The 18,724-nt window shown below is 41.3% G+C and overlaps 1 protein-coding gene across 3 annotated transcripts in view; it reads right to left on the minus strand.

The window, feature by feature from the left end:
* Positions 1-18,724, minus strand: part of GHR (growth hormone receptor) — a 130,115-nt gene that overhangs the window by 96,378 nt on the left and 15,013 nt on the right. Inside the window, exon 2 of one of the 3 annotated variants that reach the window (XM_088152888.1) lies at positions 14,046-14,236. The exons of the other annotated variants lie outside the window; for them this stretch is intronic. The gene's annotated coding sequence lies outside the window, so the exon portion shown is untranslated. The remainder of the gene's footprint in view (positions 1-14,045; positions 14,237-18,724) is intronic. 3 annotated transcript variants of the gene reach the window in all.

An 18,724-nucleotide genomic window follows, 5' to 3' on the forward strand; every position in this document is an offset into this window, starting at 1 on the left:
TCAATGGCTGAAGAATAAAATTTCCATATGCTCATATGTATTTGCACAATAAACAAAAGATACTGTTTAAAGGGGACAAAAACAAAAAACAAGCCACACAACACCCCAGATACAAAAAAAGAATTGCAGGAACATTGCACACATACAGTGGGGCAAAAAAGTATTTAGTCAGCCACCAATTGTGCAAGTTCTCCCACTTAAAAAGATGAGAGAGGCCTGTAATTTTCATCATAGATATACCTCAACTATGAGAGACAAAATGAGAAAAAAAATCCAGAAAATCACATTGTCTGATTTTTAAAGAATTTATTTGCAAATCATGGTGGAAAATAAGTATTTGGTCACCTACAAACAAGCAAGATGTCTGGCTCTCACAGACCTGTAACTACTTCTTTAAGAGGCTCCTCTGTCCTCCACTTGTTACCTGTAGTAATGGCACATGTTCGACCTTGTTATCAGTATAAAAGACACCTGTCCACAACCTCAAACAGTCACACTCCAAACTCCACTATGGCCAAGACCAAAGAGCTGTTGAAGGACACCAGAAACAAAATTGTAGACCTGCACCAGGCTGGGAAGACTGAATCTGCAATAGGCAAGCAGCTTGGTGTGAAGAAATCAACTGTGGGAGCAATAATTAGAAAATGGAAGACATACAAGACCACTGATAATCTCCCTTGATCTGGGGCTCCACGCAAGATCTCACCCCGTGGGGTCAAAATGATCACAAGAACGGTGAGCAAAAATCCCAGAACCACACGGGGGGAATGACCTGCAGAGAGCTGGGACCAAAGTAACAAAGGCTACCATCAGTAACACACTATGCTGCCAGGGACTCAAATCCTGCAGTGCCAGACGTGTTCCCCTGCTTAAGCCAGTACATGTCTGGGCCCGTCTGAAGTTTGCTAGAGAGCATTTGGAGGATCCAGAAGAGGATTGGGAGAATGTCATATGGTCAGATGAAACCAAAGTAGAACGTTTTGGTCTAAACTCAATTCGTTGTGTTTGGAGGAGAGAGAATGCTGAGTTGCATCCAAAGAACACCATACCTACTGTGAAGCATGGGGGTGGAAACATCATGCTTTGGGGCTGTTTTTCTGCAAAGGGACCAGGACAACTGATCCAGAAAGAATGAATGGGGCCATGTATGGTGAGATTTTGAGTGAACACCTCCTTCCATCAGCAAGGGCATTGAAGATGAAACGTGGCTGGGTCTTTCAGCATGACAATGATCCCAAACATACCGCCCGGGCAACGAAGGAGTGGCTTCGTAAGAAGCATTTCAAGGTCCTGAAGTGGCCTGGCCAGTCTCCAGATCTCAACCCCATGGAAAACCTTTGGAGGGAGTTGAAAGTCCGTGTTGCCCAGCGACAGCCCCAAAACATCACTGCTCTAGAGGAGATCTGCATGGAGGAATGGGCCAAAATACCAGCAACAGTGTGTGAAAACCTTGTGAAGACTTACAGAAAATGTTTGACCTCTGTCATTCCCAACAAAGGATATATAACAAAGTATTGAGATGAACTTTTGATATTGACCAAATACTTATTTTCCACCATGATTTGCAAATAAATTCTTTAAAAATCAGACAATGTGATTTTCTGGATTTTTTCCCCCATTTTGTCTCTCATAGTTGAGGTATACCTATGATGAAAATTACAGGCCTCTCTCATCTTTTTAAGTGGGAGAACTTGCACAATTGGTGGTTGACTAAATACTTTTTTGCCCCACTGTAACAAAGAGGCATATGGCAGGTTGAAAAAAAGGCATCAGAGCTGGAGAGAAGGAAAGATTACTAATAAGGGTTAAATAATAAATAAAACAGGGATGGACTAAAACTATAAAAGTGGGGGGGGGGGTAAAGTGAAGGTAAAGAGCAATATTCCATTCCAAAGAGGAAAGAGAAAACATCGGCACAGCTCATTGTATTTCATGTGATTCATCTGTGATCTCCATGCTGATTTTATTCAGCCACTGCATTTCAGCTTAATCACCACAGCATACTCACAAATTCTCACAAAGGATTCAGAAGATAATAAGAAGTACCATTAGGTGAAGAAGAAAAACAGCAGCCGGGGGGTGTATGTCTCCTTAAATTTCCCATCGTCTGCCATTTTGCCTTTATGTAGCCTCGCTGTTTAGGCACCTCATTTATTTAAAGCCGTCATGCCCTGAAAAGTTTGCAGTACAGCATACATCAAAAGAAAAACCCAGACAGTGCATGCCTCCTCTAAGAACACAGAAGGAAAAGGAGATAAGGAAAGGAAAGGAAAGGAAAGGAAAGGAAAGGAAAGGAAAGGAAAGGAAAGGAAAGGAAAGGAAAGGAAAGGAAAGGAAAGGAAAGGAAAGGAAAGGAAAGGAAAGGTACACAAGACATCTGAGGCGCCAGATCCTTAAGTATTTCACCCTTCTTATAATGGTTAGGTGATGGGAAAGATTTGCTCTGGGGGGGTAGATGACATGCCCCCACCCCCCAAAGATGGATACCGCTGCTGCTTTTCTTCAGAGGATCTTCTCCGAAAATCATAGGAGACTGGTGTAATTGATGACATTCTCTGAGGCAGGGATATGTCAACATCTGTCAACTCAAGGTCGACACCCAGCTTTGAACAGCACGTTCAAAAAGAGGGTGGAGCAACACTGACATTTAGACTTCGTCACGAGTTGTTTAGCTGTCTGCTTGGCATACTCATTCTAACACCTTGGTCCTGCTGGATGGCAGCATCTGGCCAACCCTGGCTGATCTCCCAAAGCTAAGCAGCATCAGACTTGGTTAATATTTGCATGGGGACCACTTGTAAATTCCAGAGTAGAAAGCTAGACTGGAGGATAAAAAACAGATCCTAGAAGAAGGCATGGTTAGCCCCTTCTGAACAGGGGAAGGTGTAAATCCACATCAACCACACACCCACAATATATACCTGGCAGTTTAAAACTTCCAAATCACCAAAGTGGGTAGCAGTGGCATGATTTGTATCATTCACTTTTCTCCTATCTCTCATTTCCCCTTTGCAACCACATCTCCTTTTTTTGTCAAGTGACGCAGCAAGCACAGGCCATGAAAACCACAATGAGGGGTGAGTGGCTTGAAAATGGCTAAGATGCACTGATGGACAAGGTTATGGGGCATCCTTCTTTCATATAATTTAGACATATATTGTGACTAGTTATGGGGACAACATGCAACTCCTTCTCTATTATATTTATAGCATGGACCGATTATTGCTAGCAGAGTACCAGCGACTTTGCTATTTCTGAATGGAATGTTCCTTCCTCCCGCCAACTCAGCCCACCCTCTCACTCCCATCCTGTGGTTAGGTTCCCATCTTCTGTACAGTACTGAATAATCCCCTTTAAGCTCTAGAAGGACATAAACAAAGCAAACACAAATACTGGCAAGAAAAGAGTCCATTCAGATTTGCTGTTACTAAAGGAACACACCAACAATGTTCAGGAATGGATAGGGCTTAGAGACATTAACAAACATAAGGGATGAGATAATTCATGCCAAAAGTTTTCTTGACTCACATCTGAAGGGAATGAAAGATGGAATTAGAGATTGGGAAGAAAAATTCAGAAATGAAAGACTCCGGAGTATTCCTAAAAACAAAGTGTATTGTCCCTACTCAAGAAATAAATAAATAAATAAAATCCAAAAGCCACTACTACAATACAGGTAGTTCTAATTTAGTGACCCAACTGGGACTGGCAACTTGATCATTAAGTGAAATGGTCACTAAGTGAAACTACAACTGTGCTTATGATCTTACTTCAGCTTTCCTTTGCTTCAGATCTGGGAAGGTCATAAATGTGAGGACTGGTCATAAAGTTATTTTTCATCACCATCATAACTGTGAATGGTCACTAAACAAGGGAGGCACTAAACAAGGACTACCTGTACTTTCACAGGGACCAAGTGAAATGCCAGGTATGCAAACTTTTGGGTTCTCATTTTCATTTGGGGAAATGACTTGAAATAGGAGAGATGGGGATAAAGCAGAAAAGTCCAAAAATAAGAATAAATGGGGGAGATTATATTTTGGAAATCACAGCTTCAAAATGGAGACTGCAAATTGATGGAGATATGCATTAATCACCTGTAGATGTATTAGGCATTCTGGGACAAAGGAACAATGGTTGTTCCCTCATACATACAACACATATTCATACACAAATCTTGGGCGGGGGGGGGGCGAAGAGAAGGTTAACTATACCTCAGATCTGTTCCAGGTCTTGTATCAAGTTTACAGTTTTCAGACCATTGGTCTTACTGACTGAGTCCCACACCCAGCTACTCCTAAACTAGGTGGACCAATTCAATCATAATTTACACTTTATGAAGGATCTCCAGTATCAACTTTACTTGTCAAAGAAAAATGTAGTTTATGTAGTTGCTTTGATTATTAACTGTTAATTTTGCTCTCAGACTTTTATCATGACAAGCAGCCATCTTATTATCTGTTCAGAATGTTTTTGAACATACATTTGACTCTGATGTTTTTTACCATTTTATGAAAATTATTTTAGACATAAAAAAAAAAAAAACCCAACCAGAAACACCAGCTACAGTGGTTCAAATAAACACTTTCAAAATATTAAACCACTCTACATGTTCTTGTTTCTCTCCATCAGGTTGGGCTACCTGTGGTTCCAAGGCAGTAGAAACTCTTTCACAGTTCCTAGAGGCTTCTATAACTGGGACTACTGAAAAGTTTGAGACAGAAAATATTTGAAAACTATAATTTAAACCCTAAAATAATCCTAACACAGAGTATGAAAAAAATTGAAGAACAAGAAGAGGAGGAGGAGGAGGTGGTAATTATCATCATCACTGATCCTGTCCTTGTGCATAATTAGGATACACCAATTTTGTGTCAGCATCTTGCCTACTGTGTCAAATGGCTTGCCAAAAATTTTACCTGCATTCCTCAGCCAGAACATTCTCCCTTCCCTTCCCTTCCCTTCCCTTCCCTCCCCTCCCCTCCCCTCCCCTCCCCTCCCCAAACTTAAAAGCAGCCCTCTAGTCTCCAATTCAGAAACTAACATTTATTCATGCCAAAATGCCATTGAAGTAGTGCTCAACTTATGTGAGTGGGCAAAAAAACCCATGAAGTGATTTTGAAAAAGATGCAAGGACTCATGAATGTAATTTACTGTTCCATACTCAAAAGACCCACTTCTAATAGGCTATCAGTCCAGGCTCCAAGGACAGTTTGAGAAACATATTAGTTCATGGAGTTTTAGTAATTATACATTCCAGCTTCTCCACCAGTGGCCAATTTTAAAAAATCCTAGGAGATAGGAGATGACAAAATATTTTGTTACCTTATTCCCTTTCTGTTATTCATTCTGAGTTTTTGTACTGTCTTTAAGATTGCAACGAAATGTTTAAAAATCACAACCTGGTTAAAACAAAACCAGGAGCCCTCTAAATCCAGTGTTTTGAACCAGAACAACAAAAAAAGCAAGAGTCTGATTCCTCCACCAATATTGGCCACCTGTTTTTGCTCGTTTAGGAAGGCCTCAAAGACTTTTCAGCCTTTTCCTTTTTAATTGGAGCTTGATTTTTAACAACCATTTAATACTTATGCTTTTGTTTTTATTGTTCCGGACTGCCTAGAACATCCTACATGGAGAAGGGCTGGGTATAAATTGAAATAGCAACACAACGACAGTAATAAATGGTTCTCCTGCCCCACCTATCTCTGCTTGGCCTGTCCCCTACACCCCTCCTCTTGGTGGAGAAATGGCCATAGCCAGAGACAGATGGGCAAAGAGAGAAAGATGGTTTTCTATTTTTTTAAATACCGTCTATTTTTTAAATAGAGTCTAAGACTAAAGCCTTCATTGCAATTGGTCACTTTTCCCTCATTTAAGAAAGGGGCTCAGCCACTTTGCAGAGCTGGTAATCCAAGGCTGTGAGGGAAGGATCTCTTTATTTATTTACAGTATTTGTATACTTCTGACTCCCCATGGATGCCTATGAGGCCTAAGTGGCCAGCTCATCTGACCTACCAAGTGCCTCTCCACACTGATGGCAAATGGGGAAAATATAGGGTTAAAAAAAACCCAAAACTGTCTGTGCAAATTATTGCAGCAACGGTGCCTTCCATGGACATTTCTGATAACCCCACACTTTCCCCAAGAGTAGTAGACATTGTCTTTGTAACAGTAGCTCTGGTTTAGTTACCCCAGAGATTCTCCAGTTAGGGAAAGCATTGGGCAGCCAAAGTGCTCTGTGTCAGGCATGATAGGGCACAAGATTCTTTTCTTCATGCCACATAGACTCCTCCTGGTATAAGTGACACATCCTTTATGCTCATCCCAGATGGTCATGTTGAAGGTTCCTAGGCTATAGAAAATAAGACTGGTGGGCGGTATTGCTCAGTTGTGGACCCATGTGTAATGGGAAGAAGGAATGACAGGAGGACAAGTCACTACCTGACAATGGTCAGATAAAAGAGACCTGAGTCCAGAGCAGAACTGTAACCCAAGAAAACATCTCAGATAAGACCCTCCCTAGTTCTCATGAGGATAAAGGGAGGGAGGGGGGAAGCACATTCAGACTTGCAAGATTGTGTTACTATAACTTTATAAAAACAGTATTAGCCTACATGACTTTGGTTTCCTAGTTGGTCTACCATCATGTTATAAAATAACTTTACCCTGTAAGGCAGTGTTGTCCAAACTTGGCCACTTTAAGATGAGTGGACTTCAACTCCCAGAATTCCCCAGCCAGCATGGCTGGCTGGGGAATTCTGGGAGTTGAAGTCCACTCATCTTAAAGTGGCCAAGTTTGGACAACACTGCTGTAAGATATGGTTGGTGCCAACCATAGTGTTATTCTGAAAGGCTGTCAAGACAGATTTATTCTGCAGAGCTTCTGAAAGCTGATGTTGCCTAAGATTGGTTGGCAGCATTTGATGGGTGCAATTATGTTGCAGATGATTTGCTTTTTACTGTGTTTTATCTACATTGTTTTATGTTTTCATGATTGTAAATCACCAGGATCTATAGACTATGGCAGTATAAAAATGAAATAAAAAATAAAGGGGTGGGGCTTTGGAGATGGACAGAGCTTCACATTCCTATAGCCTTGCTCTCTACATCATTTAGATGTTAGATACTGGTGAATCACCTTTGGCATAGCTTTCGTTATACAATTCATTTCAGAATGTATTATGTATTTATAAGTGAAATGAGGGTATAAGACAATCCTGCAATCCTGTGATCTTTGGGAGAGTATCTCAAAAGTCATACCTCTCTTCCTCTTAGGGCAACAGAAGATCCAAGTCTGATCCTCCTCAAAATATTGACCCTCCTCAATATTTCCTGGCTGTGGAAATATCTGCAGTTTCACTGCCCAAATCAGAGCTGAGAAGTCAACTCTGTATTTCTATTCTATCAACATGCTTCCAAATTTGGGGAAAAAAACATACACCATCCCTAGAGAGGGCATGCATCATTTCACTCAGATTGCAACCAATATCCGTGAGAGAGATTATCAGAGAAAGATAGACTCCAATGGGGAAAGGAAGACACCACACTCATTTTCCTTCTTTCATCAGAGTCTTGGATATATCATCATCTCTGTTCTGAACTTCCCAGTCATCTACTTGATGATCTGTATCTATCAACAAAACACGCTAATCCTCAGCATCGTGATAACAGTACCAATATGGCTTGTGTATCAATTCCTGCCTACAAATACATCAGTGATCAGTCTCCCTGAATCATACAGAGTCTCTGGCTCATGTATATATTCACTCACTGCTCCAAAGCAAAGGTCAGAAACTGCATCCCTCCAGATGTTGTTCAACTACAACTCCCAGTGGCCCCAGCCAGCATGGCCAATGATGTGGGCTGCTGTGGGTTGCAATTCAACAAGTCTGGATGATTGCAAGTTCTCTCTTTCTGCTCTAAAACAAGGAATAGCAGATGCATACTGTGCCCATCAATATCTTCAAGTCACAAGGAACACATAAGGATTAAAAAAAAAAAAAAAGCTGAAAAGCTGTGCCGCATGATAAATAATGATAATGTAAGAATACTACTTGTCTGCCACAACACTGTGCTAAAAATCTTGCTTCTAAGGGTCTGATAGTCAAAAGTGCTGGACAATTACTTCCACTGCTTTGACATTTTCTTTCCAGATTGTGCTACTGAGTCCTATCTCTCTGTTGATCAAGGAGTCTCCAAGTATTTTCAATGCCTACAGACTGCCACAGATTAAGCACAGGGTAATCACTACGTTCTTCTTCCCTGGTTCTAGAATACAGAAGTCCAAGGCCATGAATGTCTATAAACTAATTGAAGAAATCACATATTTATATAGAATACATTTAAAATTGTATTATTATTTTGAAAACGTGTTCTTGACAATCAAGAGCAGGGTGGAGAATATTCTTAATTCCCTCACTAACACACACACATGTTCCAAGACAGGAAACAGAAGGCAAGATTTGGTGGAAGCCTGTAGGAAATGGGAAGAGGAGCCAAAGGCAAGAAACACAGAGAAGGGGAAAGGTACCACCTTTGTTTGGGGAAGATTCCAGGTGCAATAAGAAGCCTAGGAAAGACTCCAGATGCAATCCTGAAGGAGAGCTGTTAGTCAATGTACCTGATACTGCATGCAACAGACCAGCATTGTGATTTGGGACCAGGTTATCACTAACAACAGTGACATATTTTTCAAAAGGGTCTTAACCTGCCCATCCATCTATTTATTAGCAAAATATATCCTTGCACCTGAATCATTACTGGAAATGAGAAGGACAGAAAGAGCTCTTGTGTTCCCCACACCCTGAATAACAGAAATGACTAGGTAATAATTCACTAATGATTAATTATTTAATGTTTGCACAAGGCCAGGGAGATAAAGTGCTGAGTATGGCCATGCCAGTTAGAAAGGTGTCTGCTTTTGAAGCACTGGTTGTAGGTCATGCTAGGAGACCAGAATCAAAGTGCCACTGGGTTCTTTTAAGACAGTCATTCCCAACAATAATTATGGGAGTTGTAGTCAAACACATCTGGAGGGCCCAGGTTGGGGAAGATTACCAGTGCTCTCTTAAAGCAATGAGCTACGTGAGCAAGGGTTATCTCTCAAGGCCCAGTTGCCTAAGAGGCATATCTTTTTCCTGTATCAGATGGCCCAAGTTCACAGCAGAGAGTAAATACTGCAGTCTGAGTGCAGGGAAAAAAGATAAGAGGAGGTTGAGGGAACAGGTGAAAATGGTAGCTAAAATGAAAATAAAATGCTTTTGTACTGAAACAAAATGCCCTAAACGTTGCCTCAAGCACCAAAAGCACCTGATCTCGAAGTCAAGGGAAATGGCAGACTAAAAATATTTCTACCTGCTTTTCTTCTACAAAGCACTCAAAGTTGCTAACAAAATAATAAAAACTAGATTTAAAGATGCAGTATTAATTCTACACAAATCTAAACATAGGCCAGAAAAGTGATAATGATTATTTAAAAAATGGAATTAACACTGGGGTGTTAATTATTTCCTCCATAAAAAAAAACATGGCTAATTTTTCTAGTTGCTAAAGAGACAAATTCAAAACTTCTTGACATTCTCTTTTTTCCTTTGTTTTGGGAGCAAGGATGGATTTCCAAACTTTTGATACTCCATCAGTAGCTGGAAGTAGGGCAGTCTAATACTTTGACTCCTTTCACCAACCTGCAGAAAAAGGCCATCTTCTTTGGTGAAGTCTATGCTGAGATTTGCCTATGCAAAATGATCCAAGACACTCAAAAAATTTCCAAAGAAATTCTGAAGGCATGGATCCCAAGTAAGAACTGATTGCACTAGAGATGCATAAAAATCAATGTGCTAGGGTAAAAAAGATCCAGAAAAAGGACTGTATTATTTTGATATAGCATACATTTGTGTTTATGCATGTGTTCACATAGAGTTTGGAGACCTTTACAGATAAGAAGATTTACTGTGAATAAATATCACAGCAGGTCTGTTAGATTTTAAGATGCCAAAAGGCTGTTTTGTGTCTTTGGGTACATAATTCTAGGAACACAACAGCTGTACTTAAAAATAAGTTCCTTTCCCCTTATTCCCCATTAGGCAAAGGCCCAATTCATAAAGCTGAAACATGGTTTTACAGTATGAAGACAAGCTACAGTGAAACTTGGATTTGTGTGCTCCCCTTTCTTCTACTAGTACAACTGAAATGAAGAATCTGAAAGCTACTTCTTGATTAACCACAGCATGGCATCTCATCTCTAAACTATTGTTTTTAGCAAAAACAAGCCATTTCTATAAACTGGAGAGCCAGTAGAATTGTAGTAGTTAAAAGTGTTGGATTAAAATCTGGGAGACCCAGGTTCAAATTCACCCTCAGCCACTTTAACCTGATGGATGACGTTGGGCCAATCATTCCCTTTTAGTCTAACCTATATCTTATTGTTATTGTTACGTGGAAAAAATGGAGGAAACACCACGTGTACCTCCTTGAACTCCTGGAGAAAAGGTGGTATATATATCTAGCACAATCCATGAAAACATGAATAAGAAGATAGCTGTGGCTACCAACCCTTCCTTTCCCATTGCTGTGGCAGAATAGATAGTGGCATGCAATGTACTACACCATCAATGATGTAAATATCTGCTTCCTGTTCCCAGGAATTCCTCCTCTTCCATGTGTGTATCAAGATCTGCAAGATGCCAGGCACAGATTCATGATCACTACACCACCCTTTTAACATGTATGGCAACCATCGCAAGCAAAAGGGACAAGCTATGATTGCAGTGCCACACCCACCATCTCCCGTGAACACCCATGTCTTCCACCATCCTTAACCACTCTCTTAAGTACTTTCCATCCCACCTATCATAAATGATAGGATATGGCTATTTAATTTATAAACTATGGTTTAAACTTGATTTGTTTCCATTCAGCATAGCTGTGGTTAGGCACAGGTTGTCCAGCTGGTATGATCTCAAAAGCTGTGAAGTTGTTGTCAGCTTCAGTGCTCTAATGTTGAGTTCATTTGTCCAAGAAGTTGCTCCCCAGCAATTTCTTAGTCCTATGAAAATGGCACCTTTGATCAACAGATCTATCAATACTGAAGGAATGGGGATGAGGGAATGATGAATTTGGTTAAGATTTTATGCAAGATGCTTCAGACTATAAAGTAGATCTTCTGCAGCAAAGGACTAACCATATGGGAAACATGGAGTAAATGGTAGCTTCTTTATGCATAAAAAACAGCTGTGGTACCCTGATTCAGAGTGGATTCTGATCCTGGTCATTAGTGGCCCCATTTGGACTCAAATTCTGTAAGAACTCACTTCAAGTGATTTTATTACCTTCTTTTCTATCCATCTCCCCATAACAATACAGTTGTCCATTTAAGTGGATTTTAAACTGGTAACTAGTTTTCTGTTGACAATGCGCTAGTATTAACATTCTCTTCCTGCTTTTGACTGTCCAGAGGGGTCAGTCAATGTTTGCTCAGAGGTTTTGGACAATCCCCATCATTCCTGACCACTGGCTTTGGTGGCATGGACTGGTGGGAACTGTAATCAAAACCAACTGGAACAGACCTTGTTTGCTTATTTCAAAAATAAAAGCCTTTCCTGTAAAAAAAAAAATAAAAAAATCAGCTGTTATGAGAACTGCTTTTTGGAAAAAGCCAAGGCCCATCTAAGTCCAGCATTTTGCTCTGCAAAGTGGCCAACTAGAAGTCTTTGGAGTGCTCAGAAGCAGAAGATGGAGTTATATGTACCTTTCACCTGCTATGGTAACCACTGGCCTTAGGAGATGCCAGCCTAGAGGTGACCCTTGATAGCCCCATCCTCCCTGAATTGAGTCAATCCCATTTTAAATCATCCAAATAAACTTGTAGTTATGAATTCCACAGCTCAGTTATTTGCTGAACAAGATGCCCTCCCAGCCTTCCAAGGACAAGCAAATGCTTCTCAACAACAGATGCCTATTTAGGGAAAACAAGACCAAATTTTCTTTTTTCAGATTTGTACGGTCCATGCCATTCACTAGCAATGCTGACAAAATTAACAATATTACAGTTTTTCCCTAGTTATCAATTCAGTACTTCCCCTAATTTCCCAGCATGCAGATCAGGGAGTGGGTTACCTGTGAGACAGATTTAATGAACTACAGCTCCCAGCATTTATCATCATTTGCCATACTGACAGGTTATCTATGGGGTGAGGTGGGATGTCAAGATGGCAGCCACAACCATATGATCAAAGCCCAACCACTTTTTAGCACATATAAGGGGGAAGGGCTTCAGTTGCGGTCACCTTCTTGACTTTTTTGATCCTCCCTCTCACAACAGACACTCCCATACTGACTTGGGCGGCCGGAAGTTATAAATCAGCAACATCTGAAGTGCTACAGGTTGCCCACCCCGATGTAGGCTTCTCTTAGAAAAAATGTTCTGCTCCTTGGTGTCTACTGTGGGTGGGGGTGGTGCAGGACTATCAGTGCCACATGTACCTTTAGGGCTAAAATAAGAAGGTAGCTGAACATTCTGATTGCATCTGAATGTTCCATATCTATATCCAAGCTTCTATCCAGAGGATTTAAAGGATTCACATGCTCCCTTCCTAGACTTACAGTTTTAGACTTTACAGTTTAAGGAGATAGAAGGAACATTAAATATAGAAGGAACATCAAATATTGACATTTATTTATTTTTATTTATTTACTGGGTCTTAAATGCTGTTCCTATCCAGCAAGACTCTGAGCAGCTTCCACTCCCTTCTTACAATAAAAGGGTTAAAATATAAAACCGGTTTCATATAATGACAAAACTATAATAAGAAATAAGAGAAAATTAGTGAAAAATAAACGAAGGGCTCTGAGAACAAAAATATCATACCCAACCCCGGGCAAAGGTTTAAATTTATAATAGATCTCCCAGCAGGGCTTTTTTAAAAATCCAGGTTTTAATGGCTCTCTGAAATCCTAATATGAGGGTTGAATGAAAATGAAACAAGAAAATAATATTTTAAATGGGTTCTTTTGTTACCTGTATTCACTTCTCTACCTAATCACCACTATTCACTATACCCTTAATGCACACTGTTGAGTACTCACTGAAGGCTTCTATTTCATGACCAGTATCAACACAACCTTTTCCCACAAAACTTCCCACCAACTAAAGTGAAAGAACAGATGCTAAAGAACATGTCAGAACTTCTAGTGCCTTCAATACTGCTATCTGTTGGTGACTTGTAACATTGGAGGCATTTCTTTCATCCAACCCTTGTCCGGGTGGCAGGGGGTAATCAATCACATTGCTCTTTTGAGGTTATATTCAATGAACTTCATTTACTGAAAGCCTGACAGTCATAGAATCTATAAAAATTGGAAGAGTGTCCAAGATGGAAAGAAAATATCAGGATGGCCAGCGAGGACAGAAAGGAACTCATCCTGAACCTCACAAAGTCATTGCCTCTCAATCTGTTGAGAAGAGAAAGTCCAGCTGATGATACTGCAACTTCATTGCTATTCTCCATAACAGTTCTGGGCCATAGCAGCTGCTCAGCCTCTGGCACCAGGCATAATTGGGTCCTTTGCATGGCACATTTTTTACTACACTGCATGACGCTTCAGCGGTTCGAGTCCAGCCTTCGCGTTAAACAGGGTGAGCTCCTGTTTCCTCCCCAGTTCCTGTCAACCCAACAGGTCGAAAACTCACGTGAGTAGATAAATGGGTACTCTCACTCCGGTGGGAGGAAAAATGCTGGCGGCGCCTTGCAAAAAGGAGTTGGGAGCAGTTGCCGGTAAGCGTGAAAAACCGCACGTGCCCGAAAAAGGGTGCAAAGCAATGGAAACCCCGCCTCCTGCGCTCGCCAGCTGGGCTCTGCTCTAGGAAGGAGGCTCTGGCAAACCACTTCCAAAAAACAATTGCCTTGAAAACTGCAAAAGGACTCGTCCAAAAAGCAGTCACTGCAGAGTCGGTAATGACTGAGCGCAGACAAAAAAAAAAAAAGTCATACGGTGAATATGGGAGAAAAAGAGGCACGGAATGAAAATTGCAACAGTTCAAAACTTACCTCCCAATTAAACCTCAAGTGAGACAGAGCAGATAATCAGCCCCAGCAGCCTTCCCAGCCTGGGGGCCTTCCAGATATGTGGACCTCAACTCGCGGAAGTGTGGTGACTGCTGAGATTTTTGGGAGTTGACGTCCATCCATCTGGAGGGTGCCAAGGAATGGGAAATCTGGGACAGAGCCAACAAACAGAACTGCAATGAAACAAATGAAAAGAGGAGACTGTAAGAACACCAGGCTGTGCTGACTTCAACAAAAAGGAGGAGGAGGAGGAGGAGGAGGAGACTACTTTGTGGAAATCAAATTGGCCCTTCAAAATTTTCTTCAGAGCTAAGTCTACATGCAGTCTATGAGGAGTTGCCTAGCTGTAGTTCAAGGTTGGAACAGGAGGTTCAGGGAGAGAACCAAAGGAACAGTTGGCTGGCTAGGTTCAGTAGGTATGTTACCAAGTATTTGAAAGGCAGCCTTCCCCAAGATGCTGTTCTTCAAATATATTGGAATTTGACTCCTGTAATCCCAGCTAGCAGGGCTGAGGCATGCCTAAAGGCTATGGAGTTGCAATGCACCTCAAGGGCATCTATAAACATAGGAGGTGCCCAAAACTGAGCCAGAACAATGTTATATCTGACCTAGTACTGTAGCAGGGAGATACCACAAACTTAGCATTTTTATTGGCATGAGAGTTCTCAGTAAATGGATGGATGTGCCATATTTCAAGGTATGATAAGCCAGCCTTCCTGAAGTTGGGACCGCTCATTCTCATTATACTGAGGGGATCCTGGGGCTTTCTTGCTCCAAAGAGGCAACAGTGACACTAACAAGGCCAACTCTGGAAATCTCCCATGCTTCCCAGAACACGGACAGGTGAAGGACATATCTTCTGGTGGAAGTACTCTCAGTGCTGAATCATCAGCATGCAAACAACTGAGAAAATGGTCAGAAACAGTTCATGGCACAAAAATGCAGAGTAAATAGGTTGCCTACCTTAATGAGAACCAATTACTTTTCTTCCTTCAATCACTAGGTACTAGTATGAAGCAGATTCTTCATCTACCTTCTAATATGATGCTACCTGCTGAACTTTGGGACTTGCTTCAGGAACACTGAAACCTTGCATTAGACATGCTAACTCCAGAGATTTCTTCAGGACAAGAGAACTGACTTCTATATTGCTCCCTGTAGTCATCAGGTAATATGGATGCGAAATGTCCCAGACAGATTAGAAGATGACTCCCCATCTGCTGCACTTCAGTAGCTCCAGTTCTACCAACTGATTGAAAAGCCACTCTGGGCTGAAAGGAGAATTCTGAGAGCAGGCCATAGCTCAGTGACAGGACCATGTTTTTGCACACAGAGGCTCCAGATTTAGCATTTGGCTTTATCAGCTAAGAAAGGGATCAGAAAGAAGCCTTGGAAAGATGAAACCCGGGAAAGGTGCTCTGCCAGGCAGAGTAGACAACACTGCACTAAGTGGACTAAAGATCTCTCTTGGCATAAGACAGCTTATTATATTCTGGTTTATTCCTGAAGAATTTTATGGAAGTACAGATATCTTCCAAAGTCATTACCTTCCGTTTGTAAATTCTGGAATGCACTGCATCTCTGAGCATACTTATATCACTGAAGTTCACAAAGCAGAGTGCAAGCTTCTGAGTTTTCAGGACTTTATGATTTCTTTTAAGCTTTCAGAGGGTCTAATAATGGCATTGTTTTAATGTGGACTGGGTTTCTCCCCTTCACCATGAGCACCTCTGGCTGGATGTGAGCAAAGCTTCCAGCCAGAAACTAGAAATGACCATACTTACTTGTGGTCTTTAAAGTCTAAAGCCTTCTGCTTTTGTTCACGCCTTTTAATTCTTTCCACCCAAAGACATGCTCACTCTTTACACTCTTTACATCCAAAACAGGGTTGTCACCACTTTTCCAAGAAGAAACTTAACACTCCATCCATATTTATACAAATGGTAAATGTGAAATACAGGGGGCAGCTTTGTGGCACTGCGGCTCAGCTGCACATAATGAGAACATTGACCCCATGTACCCAAAAATCAATGTCTTTTTCCAAGTATTTTAGAAACTGTACTCATTATTGCTCGTATTGGCAGCATTTGCTAATCCAACTATGCCAGAGAGACTGAGTGGGGAAGGAACATTCCAGTTTTGCAACAGACCTTGGAGAGCATCCCTGAAGTTACCCAATCAGAAGTCTTGACAGGATGGAATTCATTTTTGCAAACTCTTATAAACAACAGGGCTAAAGAAGAATAGCTGAGCTCAAACTCCAGCGTTATTACTCTAATCCCCAAGTAAATCCTACACAGATCATTTTCTGACCTACAGCCAAGAGCAGCTTCAGTTTGAACTTTCCATTGCATGAGGCTGCAGGCAATCCTGCAATCCTGTTCTAATCTTGTTGCTGGAATCAGTCCAGAAATGTGCAGCCTTTGCTTAAAAAAAAAGTTAGATTTCTCTCTCTTTTGCTTTAGTCCATCTGCTAAAACAAGTTTTCAGGGATTATGAAGAATCCAGAAAAAGAAAGGTCGCTCAAAGGGCAGGCACAGGTTATTAAGCGAGGCTGCGCTTTCAGACAATCCATTCATGCAATCCGTGTATCATAAACATCCGGGCAACAGGATGTTCCTACACATGCATACACTAGGTGAGTTCAGCACTGTGGCAGCGATACAGCTCTAGAAAAGCATCCTTAGATGCACCCGCAAAACTGTTCATCTCTGGTACTGAAACCGCAGCAGCTCTTGCTTAGGACACTATTATATACCATGTTACGTTTACATTTATATTTAGTTCCTCAGTGACTGTGTGTGCAAATGTGGCCTTTATCCCTAGCCATGTAAGCTGCAGTGACCAATTATGAGTGCACAAGAGAGAGCCAGGCTGTTTCGAAACAAAACAAAGTAATCACATTCCCAAGTGCCTGAAACCCTTGCTACCTGATTTTTTCCCCCTGCTCCCTATTCATAACACATCACAATCAACCACAATGCTCAGGTTTAAAAACACAGCCACATGGGCTAAATGACAGAGTTTATTATTGGGTTACAGAGACTGGTCAGTTTTGAAAAAATATAAAAAAGGGAAGGATGGGAGTTTCTAGGATGAGGCTTCCCTCTCCCATCTTTTATCCCCAGAACTAAAACCATAAGCTCAACTTTAGGACAGATCACAGTGAATCCAGGCAGAGAAGAAAAAGCAGATGGGAAATTTTTTTAAGAAATTTACCTGGTGCTTGGTAGACAAAGACTCTGACTGGGAACTTTCTGTCCTGCATCAAGACAGTTTAGCAGCAGTGCAATACAATAGCTGAAGCTGAAGCTAATCTCCGAACACAATTGCAGCGGGAAAACTTTTCTCCTTACATATGCTGGAGCAGTGTTTCTCAACCTTGGGAACTTGAAGACGTGTGGACTTCAACTCCCAGAATTTCCCAGCTTCAGCTATTCTATTGCACTGCTGCCAAACTGTCATCTTGCTGCACAGGACAGAAAGTTCCCAGTCAGAGTCTGCGTCTTCTAAGGTTGAGAAACATTGTGTTAGAGTCTTGATTAATCATGAGAGCTTTAGCGTCTGTTATTCTTTCAGCCACTCATTTCTCTATAGATATTTCTAAATATTACAGGTTACGTGTTCTCTCTGGGGGAGATCGTTATCAATATGGCTTTTACAGGTATATGGTAGAAATGATTTTCTTTCTTTTCTCAGGTGAATTTTGTGTGCAGGCGAGCGAGCAAGCGAGCGTGCATGCAGCCATCGAGAGAGGGCAGCTTGTGTTTTTGCTGCTGTGGCTCTTGTTAGTTATTCTCCCTCCTTTGGGCCACCTGGCTGCCATCTGTAGGGGAAAGGACGAGGCTGAATATTTGGGGTTCCGGTCCTCACCTGACCATTCTCATCTAAGGACCTGCAAGAATCCTGCAGTTTATTTCCAGTTTCCTTCTCTTCTGAATCTTCTGCTGCAGGCATTTCACGCAAGCCTGTTGCAATGCATCAGAGACAGAGTTCTAAGATTTGCAATTGGAGACAATCATAAACCAATGTTTCCCATAGCAGCAAGAGGCAAAACAGGCACAGTTTGCTGCCCATTTAACTCCTGGCCGTGACAGTTTCTCCTGTGACAGTTTCTCCTGTCCGTTAATCCATGGCTTTGACATTCAGCCTGTCCCCAATCTATTATAATAACTATGCCACAAGAAAGCAGGGGAAGAGTAGCCAACAAGGCCACTGAGAGAATGGATGTCAAAGGCTGCTTGAATTTCTCGCCACAAAGAATGTTCCCTGGCTTTTACTTTCACTACCATAATTATCTTTCAACTGGGAAATAAGGTGAGCCAAGAGCTCTCAGATTTAAATCTAACTTTAGTCATGCAGGCTTAAGAAAGCCATGCTTCTGAAGCCTCAGTATCTTATGACTCAGGGGATAATAATCGGAGCCACAACATTTGGTCAATTAATGAATTACCATTTACATGGCTTTTCAACCATTAAAAAAGGAGTTCTGCTGAATCAAGAACCAAATCTTCCTAGGGTGTTTTTTCCCCCCTTTATAAAAGCAAGCTTGGAGTGACTTTCCACTTTCTTTGATTTCACATTATCTTCTTCTAAGATTCTGCTATTCCGCCCCCCCCCCATTGAAATTAAATGTTATGTTTGCATCTTTGTTTATATAG

Source organism: Python bivittatus, unplaced genomic scaffold (assembly GCF_059951505.1).
Source record: "Python bivittatus isolate LINGU-HERP-01145 unplaced genomic scaffold, Pbiv_v1 ctg000570_np1212, whole genome shotgun sequence".
In the NCBI taxonomy this organism is placed as follows: domain Eukaryota; kingdom Metazoa; phylum Chordata; class Lepidosauria; order Squamata; family Pythonidae; genus Python; species Python bivittatus.